Source organism: Passer domesticus, chromosome 2, assembly GCF_036417665.1.
Source record: "Passer domesticus isolate bPasDom1 chromosome 2, bPasDom1.hap1, whole genome shotgun sequence".
NCBI classification, from domain to species: domain Eukaryota; kingdom Metazoa; phylum Chordata; class Aves; order Passeriformes; family Passeridae; genus Passer; species Passer domesticus.
In genome coordinates this window covers 48229116-48250873 of record NC_087475.1, presented here as the reverse complement: position 1 = coordinate 48250873, position 21758 = coordinate 48229116, and the positions used below count along the sequence as shown (strand labels likewise).

The 21758-nt window shown below is 34.8% G+C and overlaps 1 long non-coding RNA gene across 2 annotated transcripts in view; it reads right to left on the bottom strand.

Moving 5' to 3' along the window:
- Positions 1–1927: 1927 nt before the first annotated feature.
- LOC135295394 (uncharacterized) overlaps positions 1928–21758 on the bottom strand; it is a 69365-nt gene continuing 49534 nt past the window's right edge. The window contains exons 3-4 of one of the 2 annotated variants that reach the window (XR_010357467.1): positions 8270–8318; positions 1928–2051 (exon numbers count right to left, since the gene is read on the bottom strand). This is a non-coding gene — a long non-coding RNA (uncharacterized LOC135295394). Of the gene's footprint in view, positions 2052–7459; positions 7717–8269; positions 8319–21758 lie in introns of those variants that run through there. The other variant, XR_010357466.1, reaches the window with a different exon arrangement.

The window sequence follows — 21758 nt, the reverse complement described above, 5'->3', positions numbered from 1 at the left end:
TGGAGTAAATAAGTTTTCATTATGTCTTTTAAATGAAAAAATACAGTAGCTAGTGGTTTTAGGATGAAAGGGATTCCTTTTAGGGAAGGACAATAATGGAGACTATTTTTTCTTAATTTATATTGCACTTAAATTTATCATGTAGAATATCACAAATTCCATCAGGTTATTGTAGACAGATGTATAAAGTAAACTTATTGAAACACCTTTTGTTTATTTTGTGAAGGAAAAAAAAATTCCAGAATTATAAGGAAAAGGAAACATTTTAAAGACTTTAGAATAGCTAAAACTATAAAGAAAAAATTACATAACAATGGAAAAATTATATCTACCCTATTTAATGAAATCACTGTGGTCAGAGGTAATCTCTAAAATGTCTGACGTTAGCTCACTCTTCAGAGCATGGTCAACACATACGCAGTTTAGCTTTGAATGTATATGACATCTTTCCAGCACCCTTCCTCATCAGATATTTAAACAAATAATAACCATCACTCCCTTGGTTCTTAGAGACTTCTCCGGACTGAATAAACCAAACCTTTTCCTCCTTTCCTCATATAAAAAAAATCTTCCAAGCTCTTGTTCATCTTTATGGCTCTTTCCTGGATGCACCATAGTATGTTCTTGTTTTTCTTCTGTTGTCCAGGATGGAATTAGACCCCATATTCCAACTGCGTCCCACCAAAGAAGATTAGAGGGGAAGGATCCCCTCCCTCAGCCTGCTGGCAATGGTTTTTCACAGTCCAACACAGAAGGTTCTTGGAACTCTTTTTTACTGAGATACATTGGTGCCTCATTATCATCTTGGTGTCCACCTGGAGATCAGGGCCTTCTCTGCAAAGCTGCTTCCCATATAGTTTGTCTCTAGTCTGTATTGGTGCACAAGGCTGTTTCCTAATGGCAGGACTATGCATTTCCCACTGTTGAACTTCATGAGATTCCTATTTCTGTTTCTTCACTCTGACCAGGTCCCTCTGCATGGCAACCTTCCTGTTTAGTATATCAGTCACTACTCTGAGTTTTATGGTGCCTGGAAACTTGCTGAAAGTGTACTTTGGCACCCTGCCATCTAGGTCCTTAATGAATGTGTTCAACATTGCTGAACACAGTATTGGTCCCTGGGAAACACCAGCAGTTATTGGCCTCCAGATGGAGTTCATGCCACTGATCACAATGGTCTGAGCCCAGAAGTTCAGGCAGTTTTCAGTGCATCTTACTGTCCACTAAGTGGAATTTTATGTAAGACAATGTCAAAAGCCTTACTCATTTGAGAAAAACAAGCAGGGCTCCCCCCATACTGGTTTTGCCTGCAACTGAGTAAATTTTGTTCACAACAGTCCTCATGGTGCTATATTTTTTAACTAAAGCTTAAATGATTGTTTAGCTATTGCTGTGCAGTTCTTTCACAGTGTCAAGGACTTCTGTTTCTCATTCTGCTCCCTCAGCAAGTAGACTGGGGGTGCACAAGAAATTGAGACAGCTGACCCAAATTGACCAAAGAGATATTTCATACTATAAGATGTTGTGTTCAGCAATAAAAATGGGAAGGCACTGGCATAAAGAGAGTTTTTCTAAAATTGACATTGCTCTGTGAGTGCCTGGACATTGGTCTGCTAGATGTGAGCAATAGCATTCACATCACTTACCAAGGTTTTGTTTTGTTATGTTTTTCTTTCCCTGGGGAGTTTTCTTTTTGTCCTTTCAATTTTTCAGTTTTGTCCTTTCAGCCGTCTGACTGCAGGGCAGTGGTGTCCCTGTAAGAGAGGGCTGTGTGGAGTTTAGTTGCCTGCAGGGATTAACCCACCACACCAACTCATTCACTGAGCAAGTCATTCTGCTGTAGGGAGCAACCAGTCTGGGCAGGTATGATTTCCCCTTTGCCAGTCCATATTGACTACTCCCAATTATTGTTTTGCTTTTAATGTGCTTGGAAGTTTTCTCAGGATTATTTACTCCATCATCTTCACAGGGATTCGGGTGGGGCTGCTCAATCTGTAATTCCTTGGATTGTCTCAAATTTCAGACCTTGAGATACAGCTGCTGCTTTCTCACTAATATTAAAGGAAGAAACATAGAAGAAACAAACTTAGATTTGATCCAAGTAACAAACTAATCCCAATTTACTCTTTCCTTAGTCCCTTTGAACACCTTAGTGTTGGAAAATTCTCTTGATCCTTCCTGCTATAAGGAAAGTGTTTGTGTTAAATGAATAAGGAAAACAAACAAAGAAACACACCCAAAAAAGACCCCAACATCCTCCTCCCTCTAAACTTCAAGAATGGAAGATACAGAAATTTGCTTTTTAAAAATTTCCTGGTCAGCTGAGGACTTCTTGGTCACTGAAGCAGAGAACTCCACTGAAGTAAGGATAACATTGTCATATCGTCGCAGAAGGTTTCACCCTACATCTGACTGAGGGGACAATTAGAAGTGAGAAGTGATCGGTCTGTAATATGGAGAATCAGGCACTGTGGGGTTGCTTAAATGCAAGTGGAAGTGAAGGCTACAACTGATGTCATCAGCTTTAAGAGAAAATGACTTTGTACAGTACAAAGAGTCACAGAAAGAGCAGGAAGAATCCTAATGAGACTACTTATCCCAAATACGCACAAAGCAGGATAAAACATAGATATAATAATCCTGATGATTTTGTCTTACGTATTTTTAAAGGCTTCTACTGAGGCATATTCTACAGAAATAAAAGAATTCCTCATCACAGCCTTTAGCAGATCTAGTTGAAGTTTGCCTGAAATAAAATAGTAGTCCTTAGGCATATTAGAAATGGTGTGATACTGTTGAAGTATCTTTTATATATGCATAGTTAGAAGAGCTACCAAAAAAAAAATCCAGCTGATGTCAATCAATAGACTCCTATTGACTTCAACAGAACTAAGTATAAGGCAGCTAAGATCCTGGCTCCAAATTTTGTAGCTCAATCTCACCATAAAACAGAGAGGAGAAGTTTGAGGAAGCAAACAACCAACAAAATTAAATTGATCTGCAAATGTGGAGTATTTCTCACCATAAATTAATTTGTCAGCACATACTGGCTTTTATAAAGTAATTCCAAGAATCTCATTTAGCACTGAAGGGACTGAAGTGTCTGTCAATTGTAGTTTGTATGTCTTACCCTTCAGCATCCCCAACATAAATGACTACAAATAGGGTTTTTAATGGAAATCCTACAAAATCCCTGAAACAACAGCAGAACAAATTCAGCTGCAGTAAAACAGCATAAAGCAAATTTACTAGAATAATGTGTAGCCTGTTCATCATCACAAGTGTAGTAACATTTTAAGTAACGGGATGTCGTTTCTCTGGGCACACTGCAATTAGAATGAGTCCACAACAAACGCGTTCATTAAACTGAGTCTGCTCACAACAAAAATGTAAAAAGAGCTGCCAGAGAGATTGCTTCTTTTAATTTCCTTTGTTTATCTTTTCCTCTTCATTCACCTCTTCTGTATTTGAAAGGGACATAGTTTTCTTTTATAGCCACCCACTTTAGATGTTAAATTATAGTCGTTTTATTGATTTTTCCTACATGAGCTTCATATGGAAATTTAGGTTTCTTCTATTAAGGTTTATTTTACTTATTCATTGGACTAGATTATAGGAAAAAAAGCATATGAGTTAACTGTAAATATCTTGTGTATGATTTTTGTGGTAGCTTCCTTTTTGTCAGCTGCAAGAGTGATGTTTTGTTCCAGTTGCATGATAGAATTTTATTGTGCTGGGAATAAAAAACGTGTCACAGGCATTTAAAATCTGTTTAGAGGGCCTGATTAATCTAATAGAAGAGCAGATATGCTCTCCTTTCTTTCTGTTTCTCTCCCTCTCCCTTCCACTGCTATATTTCCTCACTCACTAGTGGCTTTTATTATGGCAATTTATCTAGATTTAGCAGAGCGGAAGGGGAATATAGAGGAAGAAGTGCCTTCCTATGTAGTTAATAGTTACTCTATGACATGAATGGTTGTTTCAGGTTACAGAAAGAGTGATGAAGATAATGCAGTTTCTAGTAATTGAACTTATTTGAACTGGTTCTATTGTTGATAAATGATTTAAATCAGGGGTAGATCTGGTTGCACATATAAAACTAGTGAAGGTGCACTGAAGATCAGGGTCAGATGCTATCTAAATAACAAACTATAAATTTGAGTGGCTTTTTCATAGTTGTAAAGAAATCTGGCTATTTTTTATAGGTCTGTGGAAGTTGTAATTATTTAATATTAATAATCAAGTCTTTGGAGTAATTAATTGTTAATAATTTTTTTTTACTTTTAAATAAATGAAACCATAGTCTAACAAGAAATATGAAGTAAGTTTCTGAAAAACAATGCTGAAAAATAGAGTTCCTACACCAAAAGTTTCAAAAGTGACTGATATTGTACTCTGAATTTTGACAGACTCAGGATGCCTGCATTTGACCTCCTAAAAAACATTTGGGTGTGTACCTTTTTTAGTGACCTTCTCTTTCAAAATATTAAATATTTAATAATTTCCATTGTCAGGAAAGGGAAAAAAAGTAAATTCAAAATGGGGCTAGAGCTGATAAAGACTAGTTCACTTTGAGCAAATACTAAGTGGAGTTGATGTCCTGAAGTTCTACAACTCTGTCTTAAGGAAAATAAGATTTTTCTTCATATCATATATTTTTGCTTAACTTGAACAGTCACTGAGCCATTGCAATTCTGTTACTCCCTGAGCTCAAAAAACTTCAGTCAGCATAAAATCAGTGTACAGCCAGAAACTGAATGTCTTCAGGAGATGCTCTTTCCAAGGTCAACTACTCATACAATGCAGACATTGCTTATGGACTTCCATTTTTCCTGCACACAGGGTTAGCTAGAGGAGATGAAATATGCGGGGGGCGAGGTCAGGGAATTTGAACAGATCTAAGGTAGACAGTCATAGGAACCAACCTGTACTTTTTTACAGTGTTTTATCTTCTAGGACACCCAAATGAGGCAGGCATGACCTCTGAGCATGTTCCTAGCTTTTATTTACAAGTTGTTCCTGATCACACTATTGAGTATGTTGATTATCCTTAAGAGAGACTCTTGTCTGCATCCCAAGTGGATGGAAACTACAGCCTTGGGCATATAATTTTAAAAATCATAGTGCTTAGTGTTTTCTGATGACACAAGGCTAGTTTCTTCCTCAGAAACTCAGGATTTTTTTTTTAAATCTTTGCTCTAAAACACATTCCTACATATACTGTAGGAAAGACTTGGGGACCACATGTGGTTCTGGACTCCACTTCTGTGACAACTCACTTTAAAGTGATAATTTGGTATAGCTTACAGGAAACCATGTTTCTTTATGGGATACAGAGAGGTGTAACAGAACTTTGGATAGTGTACCATGAAACCTGGAGCCCTCAGTCAGGCTTACAGAGTCTTTATACAACAAGCAAAAAGCTGGATATCTTTGAGTGGTCTCTAAGCTCAACAGTGCACTGCACACATTGAAATAAGAACCATGGAACACTTACTGAAGTCTTGAATCCTTCCTCCAGCCATGCCACGAATTTCTGTGAAGTAATGCTAGCCATCTGTGATTTGTGTGAGACCCTATAGGGGAAGGCAGGTAATGAAATTTAGCTTTGGGCTTTTTTCCTCCCAGATAATTTTCTTGTGCCCAGGCAAATGTTTTAATTTCTTCTCTACCTGCAAGACTCAATCACCTCCTGCTGTGCTAAAAGAAGCACTAACCTCTGAATGGAGCCTGCATTTTGTGGGAGGGCATATGGAAGTTACCCCAGGAGGAAAGAAGAAGCCCACAGTTTCTTGGCTGTGATCACAAGAAGGTTGATTTCTGAATTTTTGAGTCTGCTCCAAGGCTTGTTACCCTACATAATACAATATTTTGTGTATTAGTAATCTAATTATTAACAGAAAAAATATTTTATAAAGGTACTTAATCAAAATTTTCAGCCTTACCTTCATTCTTGTGAATACACTGAAGAAGAACTACAGATTAAAAAGGAAATTCTATTGCTTGAACTATAAATGGAACATTAAAAATAAAAAAGAGTTTAGCACTCCAGCAGGGCAGGTGGATAAATCATATTCACAAGTGTGTGTGTTTGTGTACATATATATACATATATATATATGTGTGTGTGTGCGCGCGAGTGTGTGTGTGTGTATGAGGGGTTATATTTGCATATCTTGAGAAAAAAATAAATGTTTGTGAATGGCTACAATAAATAACAAGGAACACTTTTAAAATTATCTTCAGCTATCCTAGCCCCTTCTAGACTTTCTCCAGCAATAGTTTTTGTTCTACTAAATTTAAAAGAAAGTAATCTAAAATCTGCCCACTCCATCTTATAAGAAACAAAAGCAGACATACAGCAAATTACATCTCTCATTATTTAATACATCATTCTGCAATTTTCTCTTGTGGTGTTCAGATGTCCAATAAAGTTGTTTGACTTCTCCTGTGTGGCTTTGCACAATTAAATGTTTCTAATTATGGGCCAGATACCTGCTCCTTCACATCTGATCAAAGTGAGATGAATGAGTACTATTTAGCTCTGAGTACTACCTACAGTTCATTGCATTTTTAATGAAAATTGTAATTTTAAATGTCACAGTTTCTCAAAATAAGACAAAATTTAAAGTAAAATATATCTCAGAGACTGTTCAAATAATTAAAATTTTCATATTAGAGACTTTCCTATTACAAAGAAAGCAGAACTGTTGGACGTCTGCTGATAGCAGTCAGAGTTAGCTTATCAGAAAGTGGAAGTAATTTCAAGTGAGTTAGTAATTTTCCAGTACTCACTCAGAAAAGCTTCACCCGTTTATTAGTGACTCAAGATTTGAAGTACACTTCAGTTCTCTTTGCAACAGGTCTTTGAGAAAATTTTTTGTCTTACATTGTTACTTTGATAGAGTATCATGCTCAAGGCAATGATTAATAGTCTGGATATTCCTCTCAAATTAACAGTAAGTGTACGAAGTCATTGAATTAGAGTGAAATAAACTTGTAGGATGTGTATAGGACACAAAAGTGCTTTTGGAACTACTTTTCACTGTAGTGAGGAATGCAAAAATCCTGTCATCCTTCCAAAATAGATTTTACTTGTTTGAACAGATAGATGCTACCTAGGAAAAACAAAACTTTCTTTTTGCATTTAGGAGCAAGGAAGAAGAATCTGCATTTTGCTTAGCCTTCTTTATTTTCTACAAGTAGTACTCTTTAGGAGCAGAATATGTATTACATGAAGTAACATATTTTAAAAGATTGCAATAAACAAAAATGAATAAAAAACCCCACAGCCTTTAATATATTGTGTTTGTAGATTATACCTACTAAGCAAATTTCAGCCCCCACTTCCAAAATTTCATAACAGAAAGATATTAATCTTCATTTATATTTCATGTAATCATTAATTATTATCTATTATAGGTCATAATTTCCTTTCCTAAATATTTAGCTCTGGTTTTATCTTGAGTACTCCCAGATAATATGACTATCAAAATTCCATAAAATGTTTACAGAAGTCAGAGGGAAAGTAAGCATAAAATTTAAGAAAATTCTTCAAGATGCTGAAGTTGAGGCAAAGACTAATTTCGTAGTCTTTTAGATAGATAGCTACATTTCAAATCTGGGAATACAGTTCACAGTGTAATTTCTATAGGTTATCTGCAGTGTCTGAAAGGGAAGTCAGAGTGAGAAAACTTCACTTGAGATTTCTTTTCCCTGCAAAGAGGAAAAAAAGACTTACAAAAAAAAAAGAATAATCCACAAAAAAACCTCCAAACAAACAACGGAACTGTAAAACATCTACAAACTCTTGACTACAATTAAAAATAAAAAGCCTCATTAGGCAGCTACACTCAGCTTTTAGAAGTCTGTATATGGAGAACTGAGTTTTGATCAGGTGTATAACCTCTTGGGGCACCTGACTGCGTGATTAATGCTAACTTTTTAGTATAAGAAAAAAAAAACGGAATTTCATCTTGATGTCTTATCATATCCTGTCTGGCTTCCAGTAGTCCATCTACAAGATCAAACATCTTCTGGTTTGTTAGGCTTACATGGCCCTCTTAGGTACCCAGGTCATCTCAAATGGCCTAGGTAGACCCTTAAATGTTGTAAATTAATTGAATTCTCAAATTTTATTATTACAAACTCTTAGATTTTGATCTTTTCTGTGAATGCCTGCTGTAAAAACACATGAACGTGCATCTTTCAGGCTGAAAAAACTGTAACCCGGGGCTGGTAAAATGTACTTCCTTCTGGAGTGTCTTACCTTTCTGGACAGAAAGCTGGGGTTCAGCAGAATACTTTCAAATGGCTTTCTGGCATCACCAGGAAGAAAGAAAAAGAACAAATGCAACAACGTATTTCAAATGTTATAACTTTACTGAATATTTTGTGAAATTTTTTTCTCAATCAGCACTCTTCTAAAAGAAAGACATTTTCTGTTCCATTAAGACACACAGCTAGTTACAAAACAAAGGAAAGAGCTAATCCATGCCTTAAAGCTGAGCTATTTGTACTTCTAAAAAAGAGACACTCTTTAGAAATGTACAAACCAATCAAACAGATCAATGGCTCACTTCAGCAAAACAAAACTGTGTAATGAATGTGACTATAACGTCACCTCTACTGTGTCAACTATATAATATTTATGTCATATGATTTAAAAATATTTCAGCACAGCTGGTTTTGAATAACAAGCAATATGTTTATCTTTCCAGTACATAGAAACATTCTACCATTACATACATAAACAATAAATATATAAATTATATATATAAAAAATATATATATAAATAATTTAAAACAAATATTTACAAAATAAAACCCCCCAAAGCACTTACCTCTTGAGTATTATAGGATGAACATTTTTATGGATCTTATTAAAATAAAAATAAATGTTTTATTCATGACTGAATGTGTAGAACTGTAAAAATCCAACATGACCTCATTGATTTTTGGAATAGAGGTAGCACAACTCTTCTGCAGGATGCATTCAAAATATAAATGATTCATATGTCATTTTTTTTCCAAGATAACTGTGAAAAAGTGCTACACTTCTGTGTTTTTATTGGAACCTCAAATAATTTTATCCTTCTGTATGATTGTACATTTATCTGATGTACTACAGCATCTGTTTCTTATCAGCCTTCTGCCCCATATAGCTCAAAAAAGAGCTTGTTGCTAAACAAGGGTCAATTTGTCCTGGTCATACTCCAGCAGTGCTACTCACCCTGCCCCTGCACCTGGGCAGCTCTTGTGCAGACCAGAGGGTTTGACACCACAAACCTCTCCTCCTCCCCCTTGGCAAACCTGGCCTCAGCAGAGCATCTTGCCATTCTACATGTTTTCAGATATAATTTGGGGGATTTGTCCTCCATAGTTCCCTGTAGGCACTTCCTTGCCCACATGCAGGTGATGGATGTAATTGCAGTCTCAATTGTGTTGACTTTTTGATCCCTTTTCTCAATGCCACCCCATGTTTTTGCCTCAGCAGTTCTGTCCATCACTTTCTTGCAGCACTGCTGGTAACAGTGTTCTCCCTAGCCATCCTAGCTTAAAACCCTTCTAATGAAGTCAACAATATTTTCTGAAATTAAAATTAAAAAAAAAAAATCCTCTGTTTTCCCCTGCAACACTATTTTTATTTTTGTTGCAGACACTGGAGAAATGACTTGATCATTTATTCTACTGCCATAAATGTATAAAGTTCACCACTAAATCATATTCTAAATTACCTCTTTCCCTGAAAATATCCTTCACTTGTGGTGGGTCTGGCTGGAACCGGGTTAATTTTCTTTAGAGAAGGTTGTGCATAGCACGGTTTTGGTTCTGTGCTGAGGACAGTGTTAATATTACAAGGATGTTTTTATGCTGCAGTGGGGGATAGAGGGCAGAAACTAAACATACAGTCTACTCAATGACTATGTGGGAGGAGGTATTTTTCCTTAACTTTTCAAGTTGTCTCTATATAGACCCTGTGTACAATTACCGCATTCTTTCTTCCTCCAGGATGAGGAAGTGCAGATATCTCTTTTCTTTCAATTTTTCTCTTTAATTCCATATTATATCTGTTTTAAAAAGACTAGATGTGGAGTACAGAGATTGCCTAAGTTTTTCCATAATATATTCATAACTCAGAAGTTCATGATACTTTAAGACATACAGAAAGTTTACGTTTCATGGAGAAGTTTGAATCCCTTATTTCCTAGAACAGCTTCCACATGTCAGAAAGGAGTATGCCACTGTCAAAACTGACTGCCAAAGGGAATACAGCCAGAAGAGTGCCCACGTTCTCCCTTGGTGGCAGACTTACCAGGGCAACAGTCAATACCATTCATCCCATCTATAGTGAGAGCAGAGAGTTTTTCTTATTTTAAACCAAACCTTGGAACTAATATTTTCCATATATTTCAGATTTCATAAATCTAGATTTCAGATGACAAGAAAATACAGCAACAGACTGAGAAACATAAATGCAAAAAACTGCTTGATATGAATAATCAGAGATAATAAACTCATGTTGCTTCAGATATGCCTGTTCATGCTGTGCATTTGTGCTGATGGAAGCAAAAAAAAAAGAAAAAAATTAAGTGCTGGACAGCTCATTGCCTTCCCCAAGGCTAGAAATAGCTACATTTTAGAAACAGAAGTATGCCACCTGGGTACTAATTTAAATATATGGACAAAAAGTTTCTGACTTCTATGAGGTGTTATCAAAGTCAAATCCATCGTTTTGACAGTACATCGTGCATGGTAGCTATAGATCTCAGTCCTTTTGTAATTAGCAAGTTTATGAGGAAGTAATGGTCCATTATTCTCTTACAAATTGTTTGAAATTTGTCCTGTCTTTAGAAAGGGTGACTTTCACGTTCACAAGTATATTGGTAGGTATGTTTTGAAGTAAGAGGTTCTGAAATCAAACAAGGTGATAGTAACAGCAGACAAAATACAACAAAATGAAATTTACACTTAACAATAATTCAGATTTTTAAATCCTGTTTTAAATTATGTATTTTTTCAGCCAATTTAGCTTCTTGAGTTAAATTAACTTTTTCTTTCTCTTTCAATTTTTCTTTTTCTCTTTTTTTTTTCTATTTTAGAAACTGAAAAAATAAGCACATTTCATTTCAGTGATTTTATGTATCTGCAAAGTGGTCTTGGGAAAATGTACTAACACTAAATAACAAGTATTTTAATGTGGTGAAGAAAAATCTGATGGTTTCATATTAAAACATATGAACTGAAACTGGAAATACAGGCATGTTTTAAAAGCAGAGTGGTTTACATTCAGAATTAACCCACCCAAAGTCATATTGCAATCTGTAAAAAGAAATCGTGGGGTTCAGCTGACATAATTGGTTACAGTTTCACTGAATTAAAAAAAACCCAAAAAAACAAAAAAAAAAAAAAAAAAAAAACAAACAAAAAAAAAAAAAAAAACAAAACAAAACAAAAACCACTAGTACCACTTGGTTGTCTACCCTTGAGTATGTCATTCACCTGCATATGTTACAGTGCGTTCAGATTTTTTTCCAATGTTATAAAATACGATTTGACATTTTCATGATCACATCACCATAACTGATTTTTCCCAATGCCAATTCTAAAATGCCTAATCTGTTTCTATTGTTTCACTCACATTGTCATCAGGCCAGATTAAATTTCTTTCTGAATGACAACTGAAAAAGAATGTTGAAATAGATATGAAATTTGCCTATGTCCAAAGCACAGGAATTTTGTTAAGCTCTTTGTATCACATTCTGTTACAACATTATTTTATTTTCAAAGTATTATAAAAATTGGACTGAAAAAGAGTTTTTAACTAAAATTTTTACTTTTGCTTTTCTTTCCTAATGGACAGTAACTAATATTTTTGTTGCTTTTGAAATTCTGTTATTTAATTTGTATTAGAATTCATGTTTGTTTATTTAATTCAAGCAGATTATTTCCTCTTGAAAAACTTCTATGATTACTAGAAACAATATCTGTAATGCAGTATGTACAGTACATTTCATTTTTTTTAGCCTGGAAAAAAAAAGACTCCGGGGAGAACTTATGGTGTCCTTTCAGTACTTAAAAGGGTTAAAGAAAGATGAAGAAAAACTTTTCATCAGAGTCTATAGTAACAGGACAAGAGGCAATGGTTTTAAGCTGAAAAATCTTTAGATTGGACAAACAGAAATTTTTTTTATGAAGGTGGTGAGACACTGAGACAGATTGTCCAGAAAAGTTTTGGATGCCCCATCACTGTTAGTGATGTAGGTAGGTTGGATGTGGTGTTGGATAACCTGATCTTTTGGAAGATGTTACTGCAAAGGGGGGTGAAATAGATGATCTTTCAGGTCTCTTCCAATGCAAAACCTCCTACAATTGTGTGATTCTAAGACTGCAATTGCACTTTCATATTCTTCAGCTCTGTAGTTTCATTAGATGATTTCAACAGATTGGTCATAAGTTAAATGAATAATATGTTTCTATATATAACAAACTCTGACCAGATATGAGTGAGTTACAGTTTTGAGTACTATGTGTGCCTATAGGTTGTTCCTTTCTAGGGGCAGTGCATGGCATTTCCTGTTGCTGGACTTCACGATGCTGTTAGCCCATTTTCCTAGCCTGTTCAGGGCCTTCTAAATGGCAACATGCCCATCTGACATACCTAGACTGAATTTTGTAGAGCCTACAGTCTTGCTGAGGGTGCACTTTTCCCCTGTCACTGAGGGGAAACAGTGCTGAACTACTGATTGCTGGGACACATCGTTAGTGACTGCTGTCCATCTGGACTTGATGTTGCTGATCACAACCATCTTAGCCTAGCAGTTCTGGTTACTGTCAATTTAAACCACTGTCCATTTTCCTGTTTGCTAAAGATCTTATGGATGCCAACAGTATGAAAATTCTTATTGACCTCTTGGCTTGAGCTATTTAATACTAATTAGGGAAAACTGTTAAGTTGCTAGAAAAGGGCTTTGGCCAATCAGGAATATAGTTGAGTTAAACCTCCTTTGCCTGATAAAGATAGAAACACCGCTGAAGAAAGATTTATATTGATCAGAAGCATTTAATTTTATTTTTTAATTACTTTGCAAAGATTATATCCTCAAGACTTATTTTTTTTCCCAGTTATTTAACTAGTAGCTATTTGACAAGTAGTTACAGTCATCTGATGAAGATTTTCTATGGATATGAATCTTTAAATAGTGTGTTTTCTGACTTATCTTTTGTGTGATATAGAAAAAACTTAAGTGCCTAATAGTAATTGCATCTAAATTCAAAACGTTTGTACATCAATTTGTGTATGTGACTCGCTGTACATTTTGTTCTCATTAAAATGCCCTGTGGAATCTGCTTTGAATAAAACTAACTAAATAACAAAGCCATACTTGAGATTAATCCTCTTTTTGGAAGGAGCACTTAATAGGGATACATGTATGAAATCTATTCAGTCTGTTCACAATAATATTCATGACCCTTATTAAGAATATGAAAGCAGAAAAGTATGAAACGTAGTTCGCATTTTACTTTCTGTAAATTAGCACAAAATTTAATGACCTGTGAAACTGCCTCAAAGTTTACATTAGTTGAAAAGACAAGTTTTAATAAGTTGAGTTTCATTGCTGACAGTAAACCAAGATTAAAATTTGTTCAGAAGAAATTCTGCATTTGACTAATATGGTAAATTGCATTTCAGTCTCACAGACATTTATTTGCCTATTTAACTTTATTAATAACATAAAAACAATATGATATACTGCCTGGTAATTCCAGACACTATTTTTTAGAGGTTTTTTAAATGTAGAGGGGTTTACATAAATGCTATGTGTGTATATATATATATATATATATTTACACACACACACACGTGTATATGTATATATATGGACATGTATATGTATATACATACACAATATCTTGATGCATTTTAGTAATTGTGGTGTTTTCACTTTGAAGGAATCTTAACTTAAAATTAAGGTAGTAAAAACTGTTTTGAAAGGGAGATTTCCTAACCCTAGGATGAAATTATGATTACGTTATCATTCCTTTTGTTTTTTTCTGATGAGAGAGAACATCTGTGACATGTATCTAGGTTGAATTAAATCCTTATTGATTATATTTTCCTACACAAGTTGGGCGATTTGTTCAAAGGTCTGACACAAAAGCAGGGGGATATGCCTGAAGAAACTGCAGCATATGGAAAACCATCCAGGCATACGCTTATCCTAGAGGACTGCAGGCTGCGGAGAGAATTCATACTTGAGCAGGGGAAAAGTGTGAGAAGGAAGGAGAAATAGAGTGGACCAGTTATGGAGATAGCCTCTCACCCCATCCTCCAATCCTCCCCTCCACTTCTTGGGTGAGGAAGGGAGGAAGGTAGAGGAGTCAGGAATGGCAATATGGAATTAAATCTGGGAAAAAGAGGAATGAGGTAGGGAAGAAGGTCTTTCAGGGGGAGAAGAAAGGGGTCAGTGTTTCTCACCATCCCAGTTCATTTTGACTGATGGTAAATTAAATTTATTCTTCTCAAGTTCTGTCTATTTTGCCCATGTTAGTATCTGGTAAATGAATTCCCTGTCTGTCTTAGATCATAAATATTTTCATTGCCATTTCCCCACCTGTTGAGGAGGGAAAGTGAGAGAGAATCTCTGTGTGTGTGTGTATGAGTGTGGCAGATGGCCAAAGTCAATCCATTACAGACTTTATTTATAAAAAAGTACTCAGTCTGAAAAAATATATTCATAGAGAAATTATTGTATAAGAAATAGGAAAGTGTTCCTGAATTTATTTATTTGTTTACCTACTTATCTGTATTTTTACATGTCTTTTTACCATTCTGGATGTTATAAAAAATTAAGTCCTATGGTTTGAGTGAATTTTTGTTATAAGCTGAAGGATTTATACATAGTGCATAATAGTAAACATAGTGCATAATCTTACTATAGGTGTATAATAAGTAGTTTTGAACATAAAATTATATGCTGGTTGCTCCCATTGGTCAAATAATTTTGGTGTTGTAGACTATTTCTGAAGTTATAATTGCATCAGAACTACTTAGCATTCATTTAGTTCTAACAAGAAGTATTTTGAACATCACCTTTCAATAGAGTGTATTTAGAAAAATAATTAGGAACAGAAAAACAAAATAATTCATAAAGTCATCTGAAATCTATAAAATAACATGAAACAGAGAACAATATGCAATGTTGCAATTTTTGATTGATCCTTAAGAAGTAGACCCATCAGCTGAAAGTCCTTTATAGCTCCCCTTTCTCCTGACTTTTTTTCTCAAACCCTTGTTCAACAATGGACAGCTAATGTAATGTGAGAACTGCGTGAGCTGGAAAGTACAATGTAAGTAGATCATGACATTCCTCAGTGAATCAAAGAGAAAATGTCCTTTGTGAAAATCAGACAGAATGGTCAGTGAAAAAAGCAAAAAGACATAAACCAGGCTAAAGGGAATAAAGCAAAAAAGAAATAAACCTAGTCTGCCTTCATCCTGCATTAATTGAACACTAGTTGATGTATTTAAATAATGAGCCTAGCTCTCTTACAGTTTTGTATGCTCACAAAAGAGAGCTAATTTTCTCCAGGGAAAAATTCAGATTTTAAATTTTAAAAAAAATTCTGTATAAAATATATCTGTGAAAAAGCTTTGTAGAAGCCTAAAAATCACACCACTGAAGAAAGGACTCAGTGTATAAACTTGGTCTTTCTCTTGTCTTCCTTTCATCACACTATTGACTTTCTCCTACTTAGAAGAGTGTAATCTAGTTTTCAAAACAAAAGTTCAAAATATTGGAAAAGCTGAAACAGAGACTTGCTGTACATATTCATTATGATAATCTCTTTAACTGAGTAATTTTCTGACATTTTTCCAATAAGATTGGCTGTTCAATGTTCATAGCTAATATGAAATTTATCAACACTGTGCAGTAATTCACATTTTAATCTGCAAAACTGTGATATAAAACTGTGTTAATCTTAGAGTAATAGATTAATCATATGCTATTAGCTGTTATTTAGACAGTAGTATTCAGCATATGAGAAAACTTTATAAAGTATATGTGAAATACATGTATTTTGGGTTCACTTATGTTATCTTATAATTTGTCTTTCCAGGGAACAGAAGTTTCATTGAAACCTCTTGTACATGCAGCATTAATTGAATGGTGCATTCCAGGCTATCACAAGTGAACAGGGAAGTACCAGGAGGGTCTTGCTGGGTTGTTCAGGATTTTCAACACAGAAGCCTCAAAATAGTTGAGGTTTCAAAAACCAATTTTTTTGGTTTTTTTGTCGGTTTCAGTATACTTTCAAGATCATTAAACTCTGTTCTTTAAACACTCAAATATTTCCCTGTCTTCTGGATGTTTGCTCAAGTATAAATATAGGTATATGTCACGTGCTGACTAATTAAAAGTTTATATTCCATTTATTTGTGCTAAGCAGAAATCTTTGAAAAACTGTAGTAGAAAGGACATCTTTTAGCTTACATGGAAACCAAAATGTAAATATACATACTTACAAAATTACAATTTTAGTTGTGCTCATTAATATTTTGGCAACTAGTACAACTCAGAAATAGCCATTCAGAAAAAAAAAATGTTTTATGTTTGTATTGATGTGAGTAATAAAATCAAAATGAATAATGTTGTTCTTGACTGAAGGTAAACTGGATTCATAAGAATTAGATTGACTAATTCATGGTAAAATGAATATTTTTTCAGTACTTTCAGTAAGGGTGGAGTATTGGTTTTCACTCTCAGTGGAAGCGCGCACTTGTCTATTTTATGAATATGGAAAGCATGCTGCACATTTGAATGAACAAGATTCCCCGGGAATAACCTTTGACCAGAAAAGAAATCAAATTGCAAAATAGCTGCGTTTTGGCGAATGTTATTTCAGCAATTTCTGACAAAAAAATTAGACTGTCTGCCCAAAGACACATATAAATGAATATTGTTGATATAATTGAACTGATATTTTTTCCTTGAAACAGAGACCATGAATTTTTTCTTTATGAAACTTTTTCTTAATGTGATGAGAAATTTACATACAAACCTCTAATCATTATGAACATTTTTAATGCTCAAAACTTCAGTGTGGGCAAAATATTCTCAAATTTTGATAATCATGAAGAAAACTGCAGTGTATGCAGAGCTGTTTCCTTGCATTACTCTTATGAACGCCACTGTTCAATTACATGGTACTATAAGGATGAATAGAAGACAAAGGTTAAACTTTTTTTTACTTCCTTTTATGTTTTATTGAGCTGTGCTGAGTGTCAAAGAGGTGTTAATCCATTTCAGGGGGATACGGAAAATGTAGCCTTTTGAGTATACTAGAGAAACATCTGAAATGCAAAGGAAATTCATGCCGTGTTGTTGTTCCTGCCATCATTGCATCAGTACAGTGATGTGTGAGGATATGTACTGAAAGGCTACCGTAAAATCACATTATGTGGCAGTTTTACAAGCTATCTTTTCCTGTTATTGTCTAGGTTGCCTAGAGGTGATCTGAAATTAAGAAAGCCAAAAGTAGCAGCCTCTTCAGTAGCCCCCCTCTTACCCAGGAGAGCAGAAGTGGTGAAACAGAATCTATTTGCACAGAGGTGTGTTGAATTCTGTTGACTGAACTCCACTGACATACATCAATGGATTGCAGAAACTGCTAATACAACTTGGACTAAGCCCAGCATTATGCATTACAAGCATTAGCTGCCTTCTGGGGCCTAAAAGTCAAAGAATGCTGTTGTGTTCAATCTTGTGGTGCACATTGGTCTGGTTTGGAACACTAAACTAGAGGAGACAATTTTAAATTATTACAACAGCTGTTTCAGAAGATTACTTCTGTCAGAAAATCAAAGGAGATCAGCTTACTTTGTAAGTTTTCATTAACTGCCAAAACAATTCCTAAGTCCCAGGAAACACTTTCAAAGTGCCACAATTTTTTTTCTTTTTCTGTTTTATTTCACAGATGTATGTATACAAAATCTATTTCGATGTTTTCTTTTCTGGACTGAGAAAGGCATAAAAACCATAGCATTTTTATAACTCCTTCTGGTTGCAGTATTAAATATAAAACAATAACAAAAAATCTTGAAATCATTGATCCTCTATGGAGGGATGAAGTAAGCAAGGTATCTGTCTTCCAAAACCTCTTTCACAAGGCATCTTTGTATACATAGAGAGTGTATAGTAATACAATAGGTATAGAAGAAGATTCAGTTTGTAGCAGTAAAACAGAGAATGTCAAAAGGCAAAAAATAATGCAAACCACAAAGAGAGAAAAAGTATAAGCAATTTTTTAGGTTGCCTCTTACATGTCTAGAGAAGAAAAATATATGCCACATTACTTTGGTGCTGATGTTGTGGGCAGGGGGGAGAATGGTGGAGATAGAGAGATTTGTTTGGTATTTAAATCTTCTAAGAAAAGCAGCTTTGAATAAAACTATGGGGAGCTGGTTTATTTCTGCAGACTGGTAAATGTATGTTGCTATTAGTTGTAGCAGATCAGACATTTGTATTTAGCTGCAGATTCTGAAAAAAAAAATATCAGCTCTGATTTGCCAAATTTGTGAAAGAGCCTGAAGTTTTTTTATTTTTTTCTTCTTATCTTTAAGGCCAATTTCTTACCAACAGAAGACTAAGGATTTTTGTTTACATGGTTTTAGTTTTACTTAGCTTTGAATTATTGTGTGGTGTAGCACAGTGTTATATATTTTGATATTGTTATGTAATTAATTGATAATGAAACACAACTCTTCTGTGTAGTGCAGAGTGACCCCAGGAAAATGATGTAATGTGCAGGAGCGCAATCACAGAATAACTGCAGATGCTTCACAAGAATGGGAGCAGTGTGAAAACAGAAATTTCAGGGCTACTAACTAATCGTCAACAGTGAATGATTTTTTTAAAGGAATGCAACTTCAAGACCTGGGTAAATTTAGTCCTTTTACAAAGGACAAAGGAAAAATAAAAAAACAGCATAAAATGTAACATGAAAATTCTGGTATAACATTGAACTGTAGGCCAGTGAATAAAAAAATGCATAGTGGATGATTCAAAGTATGAAAAATTGTTCTAAAAAGACCATAGGATGAGAAAGAAAGCATCACCGTCACTATCATCATCATTGCCTTGGTGAAGAGCTCCAAAAGCTCATGTCCCACCCTAACTTTCCTTCTTCTTAAGGAAGAGTACCATCATCAGTCTTAGATGCACTGAAACTAGAGGGGTATTTAAAGGAAGACAATAAAAATAAATATGGGAATAAATACAATTTTCCCCATCCTGATCAAGAACTCCATTCCTTACAAAACTGGCAGTTCCTTTTCCACAGAACATTGTGGTTTTGCTAAACAACATTTAGAAAAAAATGAATAGTTTTCCAAAGCTCTTAAAAACATTAAACAAAAGTATTTGCAATGCTCCTGGAATGAGGCCAGCAGAGGTCTAAATGTTTATGGGAAAAGATGTTTAGGGGAGGCATGGGGGACCACCTCTCTTATGAGAGCTCAGCCCTGAGAAGACTGAAAGGGAACCTTGACAATATCTATAAGTATCTGAAGGGAGATTGCCAAAAGAGTGGAGCCAGGTTTTTCCTGATTCTACCAAACAATAGGACAATGAGTAATGGCAGAAATTGATACACAGGAAGTTCCATCTGAATATAAGAAAGAACTTTGCTCTAAATGTGGAATTACACTGCCCAGATTGCTCAGTGAGGTTGTGGATTTTCCTTCACTGGAGATAATTTAAGAACCACCTGGTCCCAATCTTTTGCAAAGTACTAAGCAGGATAATCCTGCCTGAGCAAGGGAAGTGGAACAGATGACCTGCTGTGGTACCTCCCAACTTTATGCATTCTCTTGGTCACCTTTTGCTTAAACACTATACCTTCAGAATAACCACAAAGAACTTTTAAAACACCTTTGGAAATTTATCTCTGTCTGTACTCTCAGTGTACATATTTGCTTCCAAGTTTTTCATCTAAGCAATTTTTTTTTAATCAATAGGAAGAAGGAGAAACATCTAATCTGTGATCTGTCTCATATCTTAAATTGATCAATTGTATTGCAGCAGGAAAATATCTACTTTTTATTAACAAAAAATTCATAAAAAATACAACCTAACAAAACTTCCAAGTATTTTGGTATTGCAGACAATTACAGTGATGAGACATGACTTAACCAGTGTTTGTGCACTGTCAACATGTGCAAGGAATAATGCTCATAAATATTGTATCATTACAGACAGTCAGTGGCAGTTTGCATGTAGGTTTTTAATTTGAAGGCTTGGAAGTTTGTAACTGTAGACAGAGGTTTCAATTTTATTGTTTTAGCCTAAATGTATACATTAAATAACCTCTAAGTATTAAGTCTCATGGTGCATACATATATTAACTTGATTCTTGGATTCTCAAACAAGTTCCTTTCTTGAGTAGATTTAGTCTTTATAAACCCAAAAACCCAGTGTACAGATTTGTGAGGTACCAGGGAACATCAAATTAAAAATCGGAGAGAAAAACCTCACCCATAGAATTTTAGAGTGCGAACATCCATGGCTGATTTAGTCACTCTAGATGGTCTTTGGAGAAAATGGAAAGAAATAGGTGTGTTTACGCTTCTTCTTATTCTAAATTATATATTTAAATAAATGAATTGAATCTTAGCCCATAAGACATATCTAATTCCTCTTTAAACTACAAAGAATATGTAATGTGACCACTGAGAAGTAGAAAATTACATTGTAGATGGCTGAAGCCATTTCAGATTAATTCTGTTACTCTTGACTACTAATCAGTTCCCAAATCTTTTCCATGATTTCTGCAGTGGAGAAACAAATATCATCCTGTTAGGCTGTGCTAACAGATGATAGCATTGTTCACTTGCTGCCTCCATTTGTGTGCCTTTTTCAAAGGCTAGGTTTAGAACCCAACCTTCACTATGAATGCGTTCTATTATAAAATTAGCCTAATTTAGAAAATTTCAAACTAACAAATTATTAAGGACGAAAAAAGGCAATATTCTGTGTTGATTTTATAAAGATAGAACCAAACTTCAGTAAACAAAGAATCATTATAACCAGAGTATTACAAATTATTCTACTTTAAAAAGTGATTAACTGATGCTTATAAAACTATAATGTTATAAAAAAGGAACCTAACATTACTGAAGAAGTTATATGTTCAAGAAAGCAAATAGTATGAAAAATTGGAATTTTCCTTTTAAATATTTCTATAAATTTGCAACCATAGCAACATTAACATCAATTAAAAAATGAGAATTTTTTATTGAAATATGAAAGCACAGAAGTATGAAGTAGAGTAAGGTAGAACATAAGAATGGGATACTCTTTCAGATATATGAATGGCCTGAATTAGTATCCTATTTCTAACAGTGACCATCAATGAATGCCATGAAAGAAGAAGAGCAGGGCAAATACCTCTTCCAGGAATATGTCTCCTAGGAATGTTGCAGATTTAATCTAGTTTCACCTCAACTGATTTCTGAAGATATACTACCCATTCAACAGGTCAGTAAAAGTTTATTTGTTCTGAACCTGGTTTGTATTACTTCCATCTGAGAGCCTGTAGTTCTATATTCTTTCTCTGGAGATGGGTTCTGGCTTTTCTGAGATAGTCAGGTTAGCAAGACTGTTAAAAGAAGAAGGAGCATATATTATAAAATTCTGACCATAATTATTTTGCAGCTGATGACCAGAAAGGCTGCCTAATATAAGTGATGTGGAGGC